Source organism: Odocoileus virginianus, chromosome 33 (genome assembly GCF_023699985.2).
Source record: "Odocoileus virginianus isolate 20LAN1187 ecotype Illinois chromosome 33, Ovbor_1.2, whole genome shotgun sequence".
Taxonomy (NCBI): Eukaryota; Metazoa; Chordata; class Mammalia; order Artiodactyla; family Cervidae; genus Odocoileus; species Odocoileus virginianus.
The window spans coordinates 31,538,829-31,559,956 of record NC_069706.1 but is presented as its reverse complement, the minus strand read 5'-3'; the positions used below and the strand labels follow the sequence as shown (position 1 = coordinate 31,559,956).

At 43.4% G+C, this 21,128-nt stretch overlaps 1 protein-coding gene across 6 annotated transcripts in view; it reads left to right on the top strand.

Moving 5' to 3' along the window:
* Positions 1-10,896: 10,896 nt before the first annotated feature.
* The window catches only part of GTF2I (general transcription factor IIi), a 79,560-nt gene continuing 69,328 nt past the window's right edge, over positions 10,897-21,128 (top strand). For 4 of the 6 annotated variants that reach the window (XM_020894911.2, XM_020894913.2, XM_070460203.1 and 1 more), the window contains exon 1: positions 10,897-11,280. The gene's annotated coding sequence lies outside the window, so the exon portion shown is untranslated. The remainder of the gene's footprint in view (positions 11,281-21,128) is intronic. The other 2 variants (XM_020894914.2, XM_020894912.2) reach the window with 1 other exon arrangement.

The window sequence follows — 21,128 nt, the reverse complement described above, 5'->3', positions numbered from 1 at the left end:
CCCTCAGGAATGATCTCTTTTAAGGAGTTGTCTTGTTGATGCTGAGAGAAGGTTGCTCTTTGTGGTTGAGCATGTTGAGGATCCAGGAGGTGTGGTCGATACAAAATGCAGATACAACAGATAGGGAGAGAGAGGAGGTCAGAGAAGGAGGAAGGCAGAGAAGAATTTTTCTGTTTCCATTTTTCTTGTCTTGCCATAAAACATGGATTTTATTTCACAGAAATCTAAGAGAGTTTCTCCTCAATTAAAAAAATTCATGTTGTTTTGTTTTTAAAAATTCTTTTTTTAAGATATATGTCTTTATTTTTATTATTATTTTTAAAGTATTTATTTGGTTGTACCAGTTCTTTGTTGTGGCATGCAGAATCTTTAGGTGCAGCACGGGAACTCTTAGTTGCTTCATGTGGGATCTTAGTTCCCTGACCAGAGATTGAACTCCCTACTCCCTGCATTGGCAGAGTGGAGCCACTGGACTGCCAGGGAAGTAGTCATCTTTTTTTTCAGTTCTACCAGTTTATTGCAACCAACCCATCTCCCTCCACCCTCATGCATGCATGCTCAGTCATATAACCCCATGGACTGCAGTCCACCAGGCTCTTCTGTCTATGGACTTTTCTAGGCAAGAATACTGGAGTGGGTTGCCATTTCCTCCTCCACTCATCTTTTAATATTCATTGCAAACGCTATCTCTTCCATTTAAAACTGCCTGCTTTCAGAGCTTCCCTGCCAGTCCAGTGATTAAAACTCTGAGCTTCCACTGCAGTGGCCCAGGGTTCGATCCCTGGTCAGGGAACTAAGATCCCACATAGCCAAAAGGAGTAGCCAAAAATAAAAAAGTTTCTTGCTTTATCACCAGCCATCTCATACTGTCTCATTGTGTTTATCTGAGTGTACCTTGTATTTGATTCATTTGTCACATCAGCCCAGCTGAGATGACTTTAGCCTGCAAAGACATCAGTAGTGAAGAATCCAGACTTGGAGACGTGCTGATTTAGCTTAGAATCTGGATTTTGCCATCTGTATGTTAGCCAAGTAACTTAACCTTTCTGAGCCTTTTTTAGCATATGAGGAAGTTCTAAGCACCTACCACAGGGGGTAGTTGTCAGTGTAGTGAGGTAATCTCAAGTGCTGAGCACAGCATGTGTCCTGGAGGGAATGCTCAGTAAGTATTTCCCCTTACTCTACATTTCTGAAGGACAGAAACCTTGTCTCAGTCTTTCCGGAATTTAATCAGTGCTCAGCCTCTTTGCTGTTGCTCACTTTGGGATCAGTTCTGAGTTCATTTGGGATTGAACTGCACAGTTTGCTGGAAAAAATGGAAATCAAAAACCCCAGGTACAACCCCAAATCTGGCTAACCTCTCTCCTTAGATTCTGGGGAAAGAGAGATAATGGTTGGTGTGCCATTCCACTGCTGGGGAAACAGTTTAAAGCAGTACTTGACCCACTGATGATGGGCTAACTTCAAATTTGAACAGTATCATTTTTGGCTTCTTTCCCCACTAATAAAGAAATAGAGGAAAACAACAGAATGGGAAAGACTAGAGATCTCTTCAAGAAAATTAGAGATACCAAGGGAACATTTCATGCAAAGATGGGTTTGATAAAGGACAGAAATGGCATGGACCTAACAGAAGCAGAAGATATTAAGAAGAGGTGGCAAGAATACACAGAAGAACTGTACAAAAAAGATCTTCATGACCCAGATAATCACGAGGGTGTGATCACTCAACTAGAGCCAGACATCCTGGAATGTGAAGTCGGGTGGGCCTTAGGAAGCATCACTATGAACAAAGCTAGTGGAGGTGATAGAATTCCAGTTGAGCTATTTCAAATACTGAAAGATGGTGCTGTCAAAGTGCTGCACTCAATATGCCAGCAAATTTGGAAAACTCAGCAGTGGCCACAGGACTGGAAAAGGTCAGTTTTCATTCCAATCCCAAAGAAAGGCTATCCCAAAGAATGCTCAAACTATCACACAATTGCACTCATCTCACAGGCTAGTAAAGTAATGCTCAAAATTCCCCAAGCCAGGCTTCAGTAATACATGAACCATGAACTTCCAGATGTTCAAGCTGGTTTTAGAAAAGGAACCAGAGATCAAATTGCAAACATCCGCTGGATCATCAAAAAAGCAAGAGAGTTCCAGAAAAACATCTATTTCTGCTTTATTGACTATGCCAAAGCCTTCGACTGTGTGGATCACAATAAACTGTGGAAAATTCTGAAAGAGATGGGAATACCAGACCACCTGACCCACCTCTTGAGAAACCTGTATGCAGGTCAGGAAGCCACAGTTAGAACTGGACATGGGACAACAGACTGGTTTCAAATAGGGAAAGGAGTACGTCAAGGCTGTATATTGTCACCCTGCTTATTTAACTTATATGCAGAGTACATCATGAGAAACTCTGGGCTGGAGGAAGCACAAGCTGGAATCAAGATTGCCAGGAGAAATATCAATAACCTCAGATATGCAGATGACACCACCCTTATGGCAGAAAGTGAAGAGAGAACTAAAGAGCCTCTTGATGAAAGTGAAAGAGGAGAGTGAAAAAGTTGGCTTAAAACTCAACATTCAGAAAACTAAGATCATGGCATCTGGTCCCATCACTTCATGGCAAATAGATGGGGAAACAATGGAAACAGTGTCAGACTTTATTTTTCGGGCTTCAGAATCACTGGAGATGGTGACTGCAGCCATGAAATTAAATGATGCTTACTCCTTGGAAGGAAAGTTACAACCAACGTAGACAGCATATTAAAAAGCAGAGACATTACTTTGCCAACAAAGGTCAAGGCTATGGTTTTTCCGGTGGTCATGTATGGATGTGAGAGTTGGACTGTGAAGAAAGCTGAGCACCAAAAAATTGATGCTTTTGAACTGTGGTGTTGGAGAAGACTCTTGAGAGTCCCTTGGACTGCAAGGAGGTCCATCCAGTCCATCCTAAAGGAGATCAGTCCTGGGTGTTCATTGGAAGGACTGATGCTGAAGCTGAAACTCCTGCAAAGAGTTGACTCATTGGAAAAGACCCTGATGTTGGGAGAGATTGGGGTCAGGAGGAGAAGTGGATGACAGAGGATGAGAAGGCTGGATGGCATCACCGACTCGATGGACGTGAGTTTGAGTAAACTCTGGGAGTTGGTGATGGACAGGGAGGCCTGGCATGCTGCGGTTCATAGGGTTGCAGAGAGTCAGACACGACGGAGCGACTGAACTGAACTGAACTGATTATTGATTTATTTTAATATTTTTTATTTTTATTTATTTTTATTTAATTTACTTGGCTGTGTGGAGTCTTATTGCATGGGAGCTCCATCTGGGATCTTCAGTCATGGCATGGGAACTCTCAGCTGTGGTTTGTGGGATCTTAGTTCCCTGAGCAAGGATTGAACTTAGGGGCCCCCGAGTTGGGAGTCTTAGCCACTAGTCCATCAGGGAAGAATTCCTTTTGGTGGTGGTTTAGTCACTAAGTCATGTCTGACTCTTGCCACCCCATGGACTGTAGCCCACCAATCTACTTTGTCCATGGGATTTTCCAGGCAAGAATATTGGAGTAGGTTGCCATTTCCTTCTTCAGAACTCCTTTTATTCTTCGATGAAAACTTACCCATTGTATTTGCCTTAATTATAATAAACACAGGTTCAGGAGGGGGTTAAAAAGATTGCTTTGATTCACCAGAGAAAGAGGCTTGGTAAATGCAAAGATAAGAATCAAGCACCCAGACATGAAGCTGACTTTCGAAACAAAAATAGAAAAGGGAAAGAATGGGGCTATTTTTTTCCCTCAGTATTGAGTCCAATGCTGATTTTACAAATGATACGTTGCAAGGCTATCAATTATACATTTTATTTAGAAATAATTTATTTGATTGGATTTTTCCTCAAAGGTTTCTGAATACAATCTTCCTGGCAGAGATAATATTCTAAAAGGAAGTGCTGCTTATAATACCAGTTATTTGATTAGTTGCATCACCTGATCTGTCAGATATGATTACAGGTTCACTGCATCGAATGATAAAGTGTTGTTGTTCAGTCACTCAGTTGTGTCCAACCCTTTGCAACCCCATGGATTGCCCCATGCCAGGCTTCCCTGTCCTTTACTATCTCTCAGATTTTGCTTAAATTCATGTTCATCGTATCCAATGATAAGTTTAAGTATCTGTGAATATATTTTCCTAAAGCTCAGAATAAAAAGCATTTCAAAAATCCTTAAGTAGTTAGAAAAGAAACATGGACATTTTGTTCTTAAGATATTTTAAAATACTCCTTTGAGTGCTAAATTATACCACTTAATATTTATAGAACACTTAACTAAGATTTTATAAAGTATTTTCATTTACATACTGCCTGATTCCCCCAAATCCCTGAGGGAGGCAGGGAAAATACTATAGTGATCTTATGTTTTAAAAAAGAAGTTACGCAACAATTACAGCAAAAGTCACATAATACTAAATAGAAGATAACACTTATCTGCATGTGTGTGTGCTAAGTTGCTTCAGTCGTGAACAATAGACTGTGTGACTATTGTGTGTGTGACCCCATAGACTAGTCTGGCAGGCTCCTTTGTCCATGGGATTCTCCAGGCAAGAATTCTGGATTCTCCTCCGGGGTCTTCCAGAATTTAAGTCTCCTGCATTGTAGGTGGATTCTTTACGATCTGAGCCACCAGGGAAACCCAACATTTATCTAAATCCAGCTAAGTAAATCGTGTCCGACTCTGTGCAACCCCATGGACTGTAACCTGCAAGGTTCCCCTCTCCATGGGATTCTCCAGGCCAGAATACTGGAGTGGGTTGCTGTTCCCTTCTCCAGGGGATCTTCCCAACCCAGGGATCAAACCCAGGTCTCCTGCATTGCAGGCAGATTCTTAAACATCTAGCCATCAAACCAACACATAAAACTGTTTATTTCATTTGGTGTTACATGAATATTAGATTCACAGCTCAGGCCAGATGTTTGCACAAAAAGGCATAGCAAGAGCTAGAAGGTCTATTTAGGTCACATCTACATTATTAATTATTATGAATAAATTATAACTTCGGTTTATTTATTTTTTCCACCTTTGGAAGAGTTCTGTCAAAGATACTGTTTCCACAGTTGTAATATTCAAATGGTTCAAACAAAAAGCTGTTCACAAATAGTGTTTTATAAATAGTTCTTAAAAAAGCATCCTTGTAATAATGAAGGATTTATCTGTTAGAGGGCAGATACCCAGGCAGGAGCTAAAGATGTCATTTTGGCCTTTTCCATGTGATCTGGACAAGGCATGAAATTCCTAACTAAACCCAGATCTAAAAGATCAAACTATTATTTTCATCAAGATATATATTTTTCATCCTATTCTCTCTCTGTAAGTACTAGATGGTTGGGTGGCATCAGTGACTCAATGGACATGAGTTTCAGCAAGTTCCGGGAGTTTGATGGACAGCAAAGCCTGGTATGCTCAGCCTATGGGGTCACAAAGAGTCGGACATGACTGAGCGACTGAACTGAACTGACACCATAAAGAAAACCCAAGAAATTGGATCCGAAATTTATTGGTCCTCCTTCAAGCCAAGTTACAGGGAAAAAGACCTCTGTTTAGTGTTCATCAAAAGATGGCTCTACTTTGAAAAATGGGTATGTCAAGAGTGTCTCAGCTTTTGCTAGAGTTATGTTTTGGGGCAACATAAAATATAGGACAGGGTCACAAAAAGATTAATTCTTCAGTTTGGATTCCAACCAACCAACTTTTTAAAAGGAGCACTAGGAAATTTCCTGGCTGTTCAGTGGTTAGGACTTGGAGCTTTCACTGACAGGGTTTGGGTTCTGTCTCTGGTGTGGGAGCTAAGATCCTGCAAGCTGTGCAAACAAACCCAAAAAAATCAAAGAAAAACTCAATCACAGTGACCTTGACCAAGTGGTAGAGATGCGTTTCTGCCAGCAAAGGCGGCTGATAGGGGGATGGATCCTGTGATGAAGGAGAAAGCAGATTCCTGACACCGGTATTAAAAATCCAAGATGGTGATGATTTTTCAGAACTAGTGAAGGCATTCCAACATTGCCATGTGACTTGCTATTTAAAAGCAGTTAACAAGGTTGTTTGTGCTTGGAGAATGTGTGAAGATGCATTTAAGTTGGTAGAAGAGCTCACACTTGGTTTAGATCTGTCTCTAGCCTGGCTGAGTCTCCTCTGACTTGGCTTTTGTCTCCCACAGACAGCAGCACCCCCGCCCCCTTATCTGCGGTTTCACTTTCCACGGTTTCAGTTACAGGCATTTGGAAAACATTACAGCCATCCCTTGGTCTAGAAGGGTGATTGGTTCCAGGGACACCCCCACCTTCCCAAAACCCCCAGGTGCCAAAATCTGCAGAAGCTTAAGTCCCTTATATAAAATGGCTGTAGGATTCACATACAGTGTACACACACCCTCCTGTGTACTTTTAATTATCTCTGGATTTATAATACCTAATACCATATAAATGCTATGTAAATCATTGTAAATATGATGTAAATGCTATGTAAATCGTTGCTGGGCGCCCACCCAGCAAAAGCAAGTTTTGCTTTTTTGAAAGTTTCTGGCATTTTTTTATTTGTTTGTTTGTTTTGGAATATTTTCCATCCACAGTTTGTTGAATCCGCAGATGCAGAACCCGCGGATATGGAGGGCTGGCTGCAGATGGAAAATTCCAGAAATAAACAATTCATAAGTTTTAAATTTCACACCCGCCCGCTCCGTCCTGCCCTGGGTCGTGAATCATCTCTTTGTCCAGCGTATCCTGCCGGGTAGTCTCTTGGTAGCTGCCTGGGTTATCAGATCTACTGCCGAGGTATCAGCAGTGCTTGTGCTCAAGTTAACCCTTATTTTACTTAATAATGGCTCCAAAGCGCAAGAGTAGTGATGCTGGTGGTTCAGATATGCCAAAGAGAAGCCGTAAAGTGCTTCCTTTGATTGAAAAAGTGAAAGTTCTCGACCTAGTAAGGAAAGAAAAAAAATCTTATGCTGAGGTTGCTAAGATCTACGGTAAGAACGAATCTTCTATCCGTGAAATTATGAAGAAGGAAAAAGAAATTCGTGCTAGTTTTGCTGTAGCGCCCCGAACTGCAAAAGTTACGGCCACAGTCCGTGATGAGTGCATAGTTAAGATGGAAGAGGCATTAGATTTGTGGGTGGAAGATATGAACAGAAAGCGTGTTCCTATTGACAGCAACATGTTGCGTCAGAAAGCACTGACCCTCTATGAAGACTTCAGCCAGGGAGCCCCTGAAACAAGTGACACCAAGCCCTTTACTGCCAGTAAGGGATGGCTATACAGATTCAGGAATAGGTTTGGACTGAAAAACATAAAAATTACTGGGCAGGCTGTGTCTCCTGAGGAAGCAACTGCTGCCCCGTTTCCAGGGGAGTTGAAGATGTTGATTAAGGAGAAAGGATGTTATCCAAAGCAAATCTTCAATTGTGATGAAACCGGGCTCTTCCAGAAGAAGATGTGCAATAGGACTTTTATTCGTAAAAGTGCAAAGGAGGCACCAGGGCGTAAAACGCGGAACAGATTAACTCTGGTGATACCTGGGAGCTCACCTCATCATAAGAAGGGTGAGTATAGTGTAATAAGGTATTTCGAGAAAGACACCAGATTCACATAACTTTTATTGCAATACATATTGTTATATTGTTTTTAGTTATTATTAATCTCTTGTGTGTATTCACTCAGTTGTGTCTGACTCTCCGCGACCCCCTGAACTGTAGCCCACCAGGCTCCTCTGTCCATGGAATTTTTCAGGCAAGACTATTGGAACGGGTTGCCACTTCCTTCTCCAGGGTATCTTTCCATCCCAGGGATCGAACCTGCATCTCCTGCATTGGTAGGTGGATTCTTTACCACTGCCCCTCCTGGAAAGCCCATTAATCTCTCACTGTGCATAATTTATAAATTAAACTTTGTTATAAGGGACTAACTTGGTGGTCCAGTGGTTAAGATTCTGTGCTTCCACTGCAGGGAACTTGGGTTCAACCACTGGTCGGGGAACTAAGATCTTCATGCATGGCCAAAAAAGCCCCCCAAAACAAAGAACTTTACTATAGGTATGTACATACAGGAAAAAAAACGTAGTATACGGAGAATTCAGTACTATCCTCATAGATAAGGAGGGGCTACTGTATGCAATAGAATGGAGTGTCCTGTTTTTGGACACTCACCTGCAGGACTGCATATGCTAGGTTGAACATTAAAAAGAGAGATGTATATGAAATAATTTGAAATAATCTGCAAGATTCTGCCTTGGCAGTTTAGTGGTTAGGACTCTGAGCTTACACTGGAGGCGGTATAGGTTTGATCTCTGGTCGGGGAATTGAGATCCAACATGCCGAATGGTACAGTCAGACTGCAATCTCAGTCTTGGTACACACATCCTGTTATGTTGAATGTGATTTGAAACAAAAGTTGAGTGTGATTTGAAAAAAGGAGTATTCCACAAGAAATCGTTCCTAAATATACAAATCAGTGATTTTTTTTTTTCATTTGTTGCTCAACCCCTAAAACAGCAGTGTGATCTTGTGTTGGAAAACAGCTGGCTGTGCTGAGTTGGTATCTCAAGTGGCTTGTAATTCTGATCACCATTAGCATAGCACCTGCACCTATGAGGGAGGGAAAAACCGGCTAACCAACAGCAAGTGCACCACTAACAGCCAAGGTGAGCCGGGTCTTAAGACTGAACATGTATGATATTTATGACTGTAAGTATGGACTTGAGGGTTAAATCTGCTAATAGCAGTACATGAGGAAAAAAGGTTGACTTCTATACACTGTTCGTTGTCCCCCAAAGGTCCAGCTTTCTGTCCAGAGGCAATTCAAAACCACCTAAAGTTTTAAGACCAGCTTTAGGATTCAATAGTTCAACCTCAACCTCAAGGAAGCTGGAGTTGTTCATGAAGCAGCAGCAAAATTTCAAACGGAACTGTTAACTTCATAAAAAGGGGACTATCTCCCAGATAAGTTTTTAACGACAAGGGTAGTCTTGACTAAATGAACTCTTGTCTTACTTCCTAACACCCTTCCAATGCTTCTCCATTACTCCACCACACCCAGTGCATCCTCCCATCACTGTCCTCAACTTCTCAGTATCCCCAATAATCCGTTCAAGACCAAAAAACAAACAACAAAAAAAGTTGTGTTAGTCCCTCAGTCGTGTTGGACTCCTTGAGATCTCATGGATTGAAGCTCACCAGGCTTTTCTGTCCATGGAATTCTCCAGGCAGGAATATAGGAGTGGGTAGCCATTCCCTTCTCCAGGGGATCTTCTGGACCCAGGGATTAAACCCTGGACCCCCTTGCATTGCAGGCGGATTCTATAACATCTGAGCACTCAAGGCTCCTATCCCTCCATAAAGCATCCTCAACTGATGCTCACAGCAGCTGAGTTTGCAGCTCCTGGGGTGGTTGCTATTAACCAGCTGAATTGTAGGCTTCTCAAGAGTTAATGTTTATCCCTAAGTATGTCAGTTGCACTTGGTATTGGGAAGATGGAGTTTAAATATTCCAAAATGTTAATGAAGTATGAGTGTAAGAAGAAAACTGTTCTTATGAAAAACTAAATGCTGTGCAGAAACTTGACAAAGGAGAGTCCTAATCGAATTAATCGAGGACAAAATGACAGTAAAAGATTGCAGGGGAAATCGGGAAAATGTAGACATCTTCTGGAATCAGATTGTTTCGCAGGGATCTTTTAAATTCTCCATCTATTTTAGAAGAAATCCAGGATGGACATTCTAGATGAGGCTTTATGGGTGCGGTCTACGGAAGAAGATGGGGAAGGCTAATCTGCGAACCTAAATTCAAAGGAAAGGTCTTGGCCCTACATCAAAAGACTAGCTGCTCGGAAAGTTTTCTTGCGAGCGACAAAGGCTGGAAAAAGCGCCGTGGTCGCCACCTACCGAGGAGGAGGGGGAGGGGGGAGGATGGCCGGCGTGGCCAGAATCTCCGGCAGGGAGGAACATCACATAATCACTCGATTTTGTCTTTTTACATAAACATCTAAAATCTCTGGCCTCGAGTTTTTTAAACTTCTAACTTGGGATGAATAGTAATATCTCACCATTTTCGAAATTCGCGAGCTAATGAAAGTTGAGAAGCAAAAAAAAAAAAAAAAAAAAAAAAACCAAACAAACCGGGGGGGTGGGGTTTGAGAAAATTGCTTAGCGGTTGACAGAACAAAACGGGCTGCAAATCACGTTTTCTGTTCGCCCTCCATGGCTTTTCCGTCTTAAGTTTCCTTCTACATGTCGAGTGAAAAGTAAGCAAAGCCTGGAGATGGAGGGGTAAATAAAAACAGAATGGTGCCCTTCCCTCGCCCAGTCCGAAGTTGCGGCAAGAGTCTCTCGAGGCAAGCTTTAGAAACTAACAGGAGTTCTTTGTGTCCCGGAGGGTGGTGCAGGGCGGAGGAAGTCCCTTGGCGGAGCAGGGAAGGCGGCAGGCCGGCCTGGGGCTCCCCGGCTTTTGCAGTATTCCAGCCTCTCAATTTGCAGGGAATCTCGGATGCAAGAGTGAGCGCGAGCCATGGGACCGTGGCTGCGGCCGGCTGAAGCCTGGCAAGGGTACCGACTCGGCCTGGATTTTCATCCCTGCGTCCCCGCTCCCCTCCCCCACTCGGGCAGCCGCGCAGGCCCCAGGTGCAGCCATGTTCCTCGCTCCCACCACCCGCGCCTCCATTGACAGTCCTTGCCCGAGAGGGCCGGGCGCCGAGCTCGCCGCGTCCTCGGGCTCCGGGCTGGTCGGCACGAGGCTTCCTGGGAGTAGTAGTCCAGTGTCCCCCGCCGTCGCATTGGTGGGGACGATTCAGAGACTACAACTCCCGCTGGGCGGCGCTGCGGGTGCGCACGCGCAGCGCGCCTTCTAGGAACAAAAAAAAAAAAAAAAAAAAAAAAAGAGGAGGAGGAGGGTGAGAGAGAGAAGCTCGGAGAGCAGAGAAAAGGGGCCACCGATCGCCCCCCCTCTTCCCTGCACGCGCTCTCTAGCCGTGGCCGCCCGCCTGCAGCGGTTACCCCGGCCTATCCCTCGGTTCCCCTGTGAGAGGATCTAGGCGCTGAGCGAGGCCGTGCCAAGGGCGGCCATGCGGCGGTGACAGGAGCTCGGCCGAGACGTTAGGGCCCCCTCGCCCTCTCACCTCCTGCCCGCTCGCCGGCCCATCTCAACCCCAGGCTGCTCCGCCGCGGCCACAGCTCGCGCGCGCGCGGCCCACATTCGCTTCCCTTCGGCGCCCCCCCAGCCCCGGCGCTGCCTGGAGGCGGCTGCACTCGGGTGAGTCCCCGTCTCCTCATCCCAGCGCCCCCCCCCCCCCCCGCCCCGGTTGCCATCTCGAGCAGGGCTTTTATTTTGAAACTTGCCCCTCCCCCCGGGGGGGCCCTACACGGACAGCTGGGGGGTCTGGGGACCGTCGGTGGCCGTGTTGGGGGGGGGCCCCCACTCCGCCCCCCCCCAGCAGCCCCAGGCCGCCGGCGTTGGGGGTGGGGCAGGAGCAGACGCGGTCGCGGGGGACGACAGTTGACGCGCGCGCCTGGGTGCGTGGGGGAGGGGCGCGCGCACCGGCGCGGCGTGTGGTGGTGGTGGGGGGGGCGCCTCACGCGTGAGGGCCCCGCGCGCGAGCGAGCGAGCCTGCGGCCTGCGCATGCCCGGCCCGCTGATTGGCCGGCTCTGGCGGTGCGGGTGCGCGCTCGGTGCCAGGCCCCAGCCGTGGGGTCGCGCTCGGACTGGTGTCTCCGGGGCTCGTGCGCCCGGGCAGCAGACGCGCCGGATTGGCCGGCGGGCGGCGGGGGTGGGCGGTGCCGCGCTGCTTGGTAACTGCGGCCGGCCGGCGGGCGGGCAGCGAAGCGCCGCCCCTCCCCGCCCCTGCCCGCGCCCAGGTGGAGCTCGGGAGTGGGCTTTGTCCCGGGCCCGGGCCGGCGCGCCTGCCCCCGCGGGGCCTTGCTCTTTGGGGGAAATAAACACAATGACCGGAAGGAAAACCTCAGCCTGCAAGCTTGGGAAAATAAGCCATCGGGATTCGGCCAGTATCCAGAGGGGGTTCAGAGAAGAAAACGAACCCCCAAAAGCAAAACCCCTGCCCTCGTTCCTCCCGACTTTGTGCTTATCCAAGTTTTGCCTTTTAATAAAGCGATTAAAAAAAAAAGTGTTCATGGTTTTACGCTCGTTGGAGTCTGAGAATGTTCAGACATCGGGTCTAGTTGGAGTAGCGCCCACTCCTCGGAATCCGGGGCTCCGGGCACGCTTCTCAGCTTTTTGCGTTCAACTTTGCTGCAGACAATGGCTTGATGGGTCGCTGTGCGTAAAAGTGCTCTCTGGGTGCTCAGAAAACAAAAGGGGAACTTAGTTTGCAGACGAGCGTGTGCATTAGAGTGCCGGGCGGAGGCCGGTCTTACCCGCGCCTCCAATCCCTCCCCCCACCCCCAGCTAAGCCCCAGGATTTGAGGTGACCGATTTTATGTTCTGCAGCATATTTTTTCCTGGTCCGTTTTCCAGCTACTGCAATCTGCTACCGTGCACTTTTCGTTTTTCGCCTGCTTCTTGTGATCTTGGCTCACACCTGTAGGCTGAAATGACTTTTTCTTCCCTTGAGGCCGTGGAACTCTTATTGCTCATATGCAGTCACTTCTTTAAAGCCTTCTCTTATAATGTTGGGTCAGAATTTGTTGCTGCTTCTTACGGTCAGTTCGTTTGCCCCTCTATTTCCTCTTGGAGTTTGGTTGGTTCTGCTTTGTGTACACGTGCCTTGGCCTGGTCACTAAGTTTAAACTCCTGGAGAGGTAGGGATTAAGCCTTTTCTGTCTTTGTCTTTATTCCCCTTCCAAGTCTACAGCCGTCAAAGCTCATATTAGTAGCGACAGCTAGTGCTTGAATAATGTCTTTATATGTCAGGCATTGCTCTTAGAAACTTAACGTGGTTTTCTTATTTAATATCCATAACAACCCTCTGATTCCACTGTTTAGAAGAGAAACAAGTCTAGAGAAGCTGGGTGATTACCTGTTGGTCACCAAGCCAGTAAAACTTGAACCTTTTTGACTCTTAGACCTTAGGCTATCGGTTCTCAGAGCCCAAGCATTCCCTGCGGGGCTTGTTAAAACAAAGTTGCTGGGCCCCACCCCAGACATCCTGATGCTGCAGGTCTGGGATGGGCTGGAGAATTTGCATTTCTGTCCTGTTCGCAGTTGATGCTTCGGCTGCTGCTCTGAGGAGGAACACTGTGAGAACTATTCACTCTGGTATGAAATTAAGTTGTGAGGGAAGTTTATTCTAGGTGCATGCTTTTCCTTACATTGAAAGATCTTAAAGAACCTAAAGATCTTAAAGAATCAAAGTAATTCAGACTGCTTACTGTAGATTACTTGGCAAACAGGGAGTTAAGAATTTTTGTTTATCTTGGCAGGCAGAGCAGCTGGAACTCCCCAACTCTTCCCCCCCACCCCCAGTTCCATGCACCAGTGATGTGACTAACTTTTAAGAAAGTGACTACAAAAACTTTGTCATTGAAGCGTAGGCTTTGGCTTTCATTGTCTTGGGGCACAAGTCTTGGTGAGAATGATTTTAATTTTTAGTATAGTGGATTTCTGTTTTGGGAAAGTAAGTAATCTTAAATTAGATAAGGGGAGTGGGATTAGTTTCTAGTAATGTTCTGTCATTTTATTTGGATGATCCTTAGATCGATGGTGTGTTCCAAAACATAAAATAAAAAAGACAAGGTCTCTGCTCAAGTAAATCAGAACACTGAAAAAGTACCAGACACTTCACCTTTTATGTTATTACTGGTGACCAGCTATTTACCTTGCATTCCACCTAGTTAAATTCTGTCATGTTTCATTCTTCATTGAAAATATGAATTTTTCAAATATTGTAGTCCTCTTCACATAACTGCTGTGGTGTAACTAACATGAAATTGTCTTAGTGGCTTAAACAGATGCTGATCAAGTGATTTTTATGTATGTCTAAGGGAAAGCATTTTTTTTTTGAAGAATTGTTTGAGATGTAATTCTCTTTGAGAATAGTATTAATATTTAACTTTTCCTGAAATGTATTAGAGGTAATCTGCCTGAGTTATGGGCTTCCCAGGTGGCCCAGAGGTAAAGAATTCACCTGCTAATGCAGGAGACAAAAGAAACTCGATTCAGCCCCTAGGTTGGGAAGATCCTCTGGAGAAGGAAATGGCAACCCACTCCTGTATTCTTGCCAGGAAAAGCCCATGGACAGAGGAGCCTGGTGGGCTACAGTTATGGGGTCGCTAAGAGGCAGGCACAGCTGAATACGCACGCGCACACACCTGAAAGATAATTGCCAAGAATTTTTTAATAGCAATTTACCAAAGGTTCTTACATTGATACTTTTTTTCTTCAAAAGTTGTCTACATTTATTTGAGTTAAGCTTATTCATTGTTACTAAAAGAAGGTAGGAAATTAATTAATCAGTTGTTCACTGTAATTGTAGAGTTGGGTTTCCTTGTAATCAGTGAGCTTAAGTGGCAGTATGGCAGTGTGAAGATTGTGAAGTGAAAGTCGCTCAGTCGTGTCGGACTCTTTGCGACCCCATGGACTCTACAGTCCGTGGAATTCTCCAGGCCAGAATACTGGAGTGGGTAGCCTTTCCCTTCTCCAGGGGATCTTCCCAACCCAGGGATCGAACCCAGGTCTCCTGCATTGCAGGCGAATTCTTTACCAGCTGAACCACAAAGGAAACCCAATATGAAGAACAATCCTCGATTAACCAATGTGTAGCTGAGGCTACTTGTGTGGGGGCAGTAAAACTAAGAATTAGTATTTGAGAGAATGTGTGTAAAAATTAGGTGTATAAATCACAAGCACTGAATGCATCTTAATACTCTTCTTTTTCTTTTTTAGCAGTTTCTTCTTTCTTGGCTTTCCTTCACTGGAGTGCTCCCAGATGCAGCTTTCCCGGTTTTGGTTTTTCTTTTTTCCCCTCTTTGTCTCTGCGATCCTTGCCTTCCATACTCCACGCCTGTCTCTGATGCTCCTCCTCTGCTCCTCCCACTTCCACCTGGTGGGAAAATAAGAAAAAGTTGCATAGGGATTGTCAGAGTTGATGGCAGATTGACTCATATTCCTTGGTTGTAAGTTGAAAAATTACGGAGGACTTTAAAAGAATTCGGTTATTTAAAAAGTGTAACTTCAGAGGCTAAATGAATTTACGACTGAGTGAGACGGAGTATGGCTTAGTGGGTGCCTATTGACATAGGTTCTGAAATTATTCCCTCTGTGTTACCTTGAACAATTCCCTTTCACATCTTTGTATCCCAGTTTCCCTGTTTTAAAAAAGGATGATGATAATAGAAACTGTTTCTCTTTTAGGGTTGTTCTGAAGATTGAATGAATTAAAATTAAATACTGTGTTTAATACTTTACAGAAATTGAATTTTCTAAGGAAATAAAAACTGCATGTAGATACCAATCCCTGTTATACTGATTACAAGGTTAATCTCCACAGACTGGAGAATATAAATTCTGTGAGGGCAGGAATTGTTCTTTGGGGATTTTCCCCCTCTGACAAAGTGTTTTTGTCTTTGTAGGATGGCAAAGGAAATACATCCCCCCTCCCCCACCTTAAAGTACTGTCTGTGATTGTGCCTGGGAGTTCGTAGGTGAGAATTGTGGAGTGGGTTGCCATTTCCATCTCCAGGGCATCTTGCCGACCCAGGGATTGAACCCCCGTCTCCTGTAGTGCAGGCAGATTTTTTTCTCATCTGAGGCACCAGGGAAGCCTGTATGTGATTGTCTTCTGGTATAATTGTAGAATCAGAGCATAGTCAAGTATTTGGTCCTGTTTGGGGTATCTGGTTAAAATGAGCCCTGGTTAGTAGACAACTGTCTATAATGTGAATATCTATAATGGAGATTAATGTCTGCCTTGTAATTAGTAAACTTAAAATTGGAAAATAGTCTTTAGAACTGGTTATCCAACACAGAATCCCTCCACCAGTTTTCTTCAGCTATCGTTCAAGTTTTCAAGGCAGTACCTTCTCCCCGCCACCCCCCCGCCCCCCAGGCTATTGACATATTTGAGATAGAAACTCATAAATGTGTTGAAGGGCAATTGGAATTTCTTTGTTTTTATTGGGCAATTAAAGAAGGTAAGAAAAGTTTAGCTGTCTTAATTGTGGTCAGGTCTCATTCACCTTAGTGTTTTCACTAGAAATTGACGGTTAAATGATACCTGAGAAAACTGCTTATTTCTTGTTCATTATTAAGAATTTGATATATTTAGAAAAAGCTCTTAGTATTGACTATAACATAAATGTGAACAGAGTTTTGTCTCGATTGAATTTTCAGACCAAAATTAACTTAAAATGAGATAGTGGAACTGAACTAAAATTAAAAAGTGTTCTTGGCCTCAGTCTTAAACACTTAGGTTAGATTAGTTTATTGAAATGATAATTTGACAAAGGAGGATGACAACATGTAAAATGCCCACTTTATCAGTAAGGAAAGTGCAAAGAGATTGACCCTCCTACTGGAATTAGTTTGAAAAGTGCCTAAAGGGGTTTAGGGAAATTCGGTAGATTCCCACTTTTCTCCTGTTCTTCTCCTTTTTTTCCATTTAAAGCATTTTTAAGCCTTTTAAATTCAGTGCCTTTAATTACAATCACAGCATTGTATAACCATCACCACTATTTCTAAAATCTTTCTCATTGCCCCAGATAGAAGGCCATGAAGTGGTAACTTCCCTTTCCTTCTTCCCTAGAGTTCTGGGAAATCTCTTAATTTACTTTTAGTCTCTGTGAATTTGCTTATTTTAGATAGTTCATGTAAGTAAAATCATGCAATACTTGTCCTTTTGTGTTTGGCTGTTTTACTTGGAATAATATTTTCAAGGTTCATCTGTGTTGTATGTATCAGAATGTCACTCCTTTTCTTTTAAATGGCTGAATAATACTGCATTGTATGATGCACCACATTTTGTTTTCTGTTCTTCTGTTGATGGACGTTTAGATTGTTTCTACCTTTTGGACATTACAGTGTTGCAACATGAACATTGTTGTACAAGTATTTTGAGTCTTCCCTGTTTTCAAGCTTTTTGTGTGCATACTTAGTGAAATTGCTGGGTCGTCGCTTTTTCTTTGTATCAATTTCCTTGGGGCAGAATTTAGATGGATCTGAACAGACCTCTCAATAGCAGAGAAACCGCTGAGAAATGAGTTTGTCTCTTTGTGAAGAATTTGCGTCGGCCATTTCCACTATGAAAACCTCTTTCTTTCAGATAGTTCCTTATAGTGATTAAAAAAAAAATTGTGGTAAAATATACACGGCACAAAGCAGCGTTAAGTGCAGCTTGTATAGTCACAGGGTTGAGCAGCCATCATGAGTCCAGCTCCAGGACTTTTTCATCTTCCTAAACTGAAGTTGCCCATTAACCCATTCCCTCTTCCTTGCAGCCCTGCACTCACCGGTCTACTTTCTGTCTCTAGGGATTTGACTGTGATTTGTTTCATTTGGCTTTGCTGCACAGATCTTAGTTTGCTGTGTGGAATCTTAGTTTCCCCACTAGGAATCAAACCCAGGCCCCCCGCTGCAGTGGAAGCAGAGTCTGGACAAGTCCCCGTATATGTGTGTTTTAGAAATAAGGGATTTAATTAAATTTAAAATTAAGTGCTTATTCAGTTTATTGAATGCTTATGTTTAGCACGCTGTCAGGTACTTGACAGATTCTGATAGGAACCTTGTGAGTTAAGTTCACATATTTATTGTCATTTCCAGACTAGGAGATTTGGGATTAAAGAATCCCACAGCCAACCATATCTAATATTGGAGCTAGGCCTTTAATTCAGAATTTTGGCCTGATTCCAAAGCTGCCGTTCATAATTGCTTGGCTCTGTTCCCTGCTTTCTGTGGACAATACATTAAAAAGAGAAGAGATGGAATTTTAGGCCAGTTACTTGATTTTCATCTCCTCCTCCAATTCATACAAAGTTAGAAAAAAACAAGGGAGCCAGGTTAACAAGTAAACCAAATGTTTTTTAAACTTGAAGTAAAGTAAAAGGAGTACATTCTTTGTGTATTGGTAGAGAAAGCTGCCACTTTAAAAAAACTCTGGACTATCAGTATAAAAGTATACTTTATACATGTGTGAAAAATTTCAAACTAGTGCTGAGAAAAGTTGTGGATTTTCCTGAATAGTTGATAAGGTATGTGTTTGTTTTACAAAGACAGTGTTCTGGATAGTGTGAAACTCAGTATTGAACTTGTGATCCACTATTGGGGAAGATCCTCTTTCCCTGACTCCATTTAATTATTTTTATCATTTTTTCCTTCACCTGTTTTTTTTTTTTTTCCAAGTTATTTTACTTACTTGACTACATCATGGAGCCTGTGGGATCTTAGTTCCCTGAGCAGGGCTCAAATTCAGACCTTTTGCTTGGAGTCTTTAACAACTGGACCACCAGGGAAGTTCCCTGGCTTTTTTATTTTTTAATATTTTATGTATTTATTTGGTTGCAAAGGGTCTTAGTTGCAGTGTGTGGGCTTAGTTGCCCCAAGGTATGTGGGATCTTACTTCTCTGACCAGGGATTGAACCCATGTCCCCTGCATAGAAAGGCGGGTTCTTAACCACTGGATCATCAGGGAAGTCTCTCTTGGCTTTTTAAAAAAGAAAAAATTTGACTATTTTTGTTAGCTGTCTCAACAGTTTTTTGGAAATAGGGTGGAGAGGGTATAATGTTTTAAGTATGAAAGTAAACACTTGGAGATCATTTCAAATCCTGACCTTTGCAATGTATTTTGTTTTGTCTTGAGAGATCACTTGATGTTTACTGATAAAATTACAAACTTTATTACTGCAGAAAATAAGAATTTCCACTAGTGGTAAAGAACCTGCCTGCCAATGAAGGAAACAAGAGATTTGAGTTCCATCCATGGGCCGGGGAGATCCCCTGGAGGAGGAAATGGCAACCCACTCCAGTATTCTTGCCTGGAAAATCCCATGGACAGAGGAGCCTGGCAGGCTACAGTCCACAGGGTCGCAGAGTTGGACACAACCAAAGTGACTTAACAGATCTTAAAATGTAAGCGTAGCCTACTGTAAAAACTTAAAAGCCTTGACTTAAAAATCAGTCTTGATCCATCTTGAATTAACCGGTGTCATGAGTGCTCACTGTGGAGAACTGGATCAAGGACCTGTCCCCAAACCCAAATGCACTACTGTTGAAACTAAAAGACCCTGATAAACCATTTGATTGATACGTAGTCTGTAGGAGTTTTATCTGACAATCTTTAGATAAAGTTGTGTGTGCATGTTTATACTTTTGACATGAAATTCTAATCACTCCTTCCTTAAAATGCAAGAAGCGGAAAAAAAAATCCAATTTTATTTAGCTAATTGGGACAAATTTTAATCAGTAATTATAGTGTAACATTCTTCACTCTCCCAGTTCTAATACTCCACTTGTCACTGCAAAAGCAAGAAAGTTAGAACTCCTTTGAAGTCAGGCAAAAGTAGGAGGAATTTTAATTAGTGCCTATGTTTTAATTAATATGCATTAAATATTTAAAAATTATTTTGAAACACTTTGAACAAAATAATTATAAGAAGAGCAAACAAACAAAAATTTCCCACATAGCCTTCATCCTGCAAGCCCATTCGTGTTTTGCCAAACACCACTGTATGTAGCACAGGGCGCCCAGCAGCACACTGAGTTCTCTGTCCAGGGATTGAACCCTGGCCTCTGCAGTAAAAGCTGAGTCCTGACCACTGAACCGCTGGGGGATCCCCAGCATCACACTCCTCATCCAGTTGTCCCATCTCTATAATATACTTCACTGTAGAGCGGTTCCTCTGTCTTTGATGTTCATGCCCTTGGCCTTTTTGAAGGGTACAGAGCAGTCATTTCATAAAATAACTCTCAACTTTGGTTTGTCCAGTGCAGTTTGGACAGGAATATCACAGTGTTCTTGTGTTTTGTTGGGTGGGCATGATGCTTATTTGTCCCGTGACTGCAGTTACTTTGAACACTTGGTTAAGAAGGTGGATGATGTGCGCTATATTTTCCTTTGCCTAGTGTTTGTGAGGCAATACCTAGGGATAATGAAAATATCTCTTGTCTTTTTAGCATTGTGGAATGCTGGGAATTTTAAAAATTTAGGCTGAGAATTTTAAACTTTTTTAGGGGTGACGTTTAGTGCTTAAACCTAAAAACCTTACGTAGAGGAGTTACCTCAGTCCTTGAAAACAGTGAAATTTAAATATTGTGGGTAGTGGAATTTGAAAAATGTTAAAAATTGGGTTATAGTGTACAGTGTATGCTGCTGCTGCTGCTGCTAAGTTGCTTCAGTCGTGTCCGACTCTGTGCGACCCCATGGACTGCAGCCTACCAGGCTCCTCCGTCCATGGGATTTTCCAGGCAAGAGTACTGGAGTGGGGTGCCATTGCCTTCTCCGGTACAGTGTATAGTGTAGTTTAAAAGAACTTGGGAATTAAGAGCAGTCAGAAATGGATGAGACTCTAGTAATACAATAATTCTGTGATCGTGGGCAATTTACTTTCTAAGTTATCGACTAGTCTTATGTTAGAAAAGGTCTGCTTTGTAAAATGTGTCTGGCAGCTGTCACAATAAACATGTCAAGATACTAAGTTAGCTTCTTGGGATCTTTCAGAAGTTAAACTAATGGAGTCAATGAATTACTGTAAATACATTTTCTTTAGAAACTGCTCAGTGGACATAATTAGAACAAATGGTTCGTGCATGCTCAGTCGTGTCCAACTCTTTGCAGCCCCATGGACTGTAGCCCTCCAAGCTCCTCTGTCCAGCTCCTCTTCTGTCTTCCCAGGCAAGAATACTGGAGTGGGTTGCCATTTCCTCCTCCAGGGGAATCTTCCGGACCCAGGGATCGAACCTGCATCTCCTGCATTGCCAGGTTGATTCTTTACTGCTGAGCCACCTGGGAAGCCCAGAACAAATGGTACTATGCTGAAAAAAATTAAAGATCTTTATAAAATCTTTGTTCACAACCCAAAGTAATTTCACTAAATATATACTGACATTTTAGGGATGAGTGAGTTTTCTCTCCTAAAAACAACTTTAGCTTTTAGGATATTATAGCTAGAACACAGAGGTATTAAATACCAGTTTCAGAGGTAGAAATTTTTAGGCAG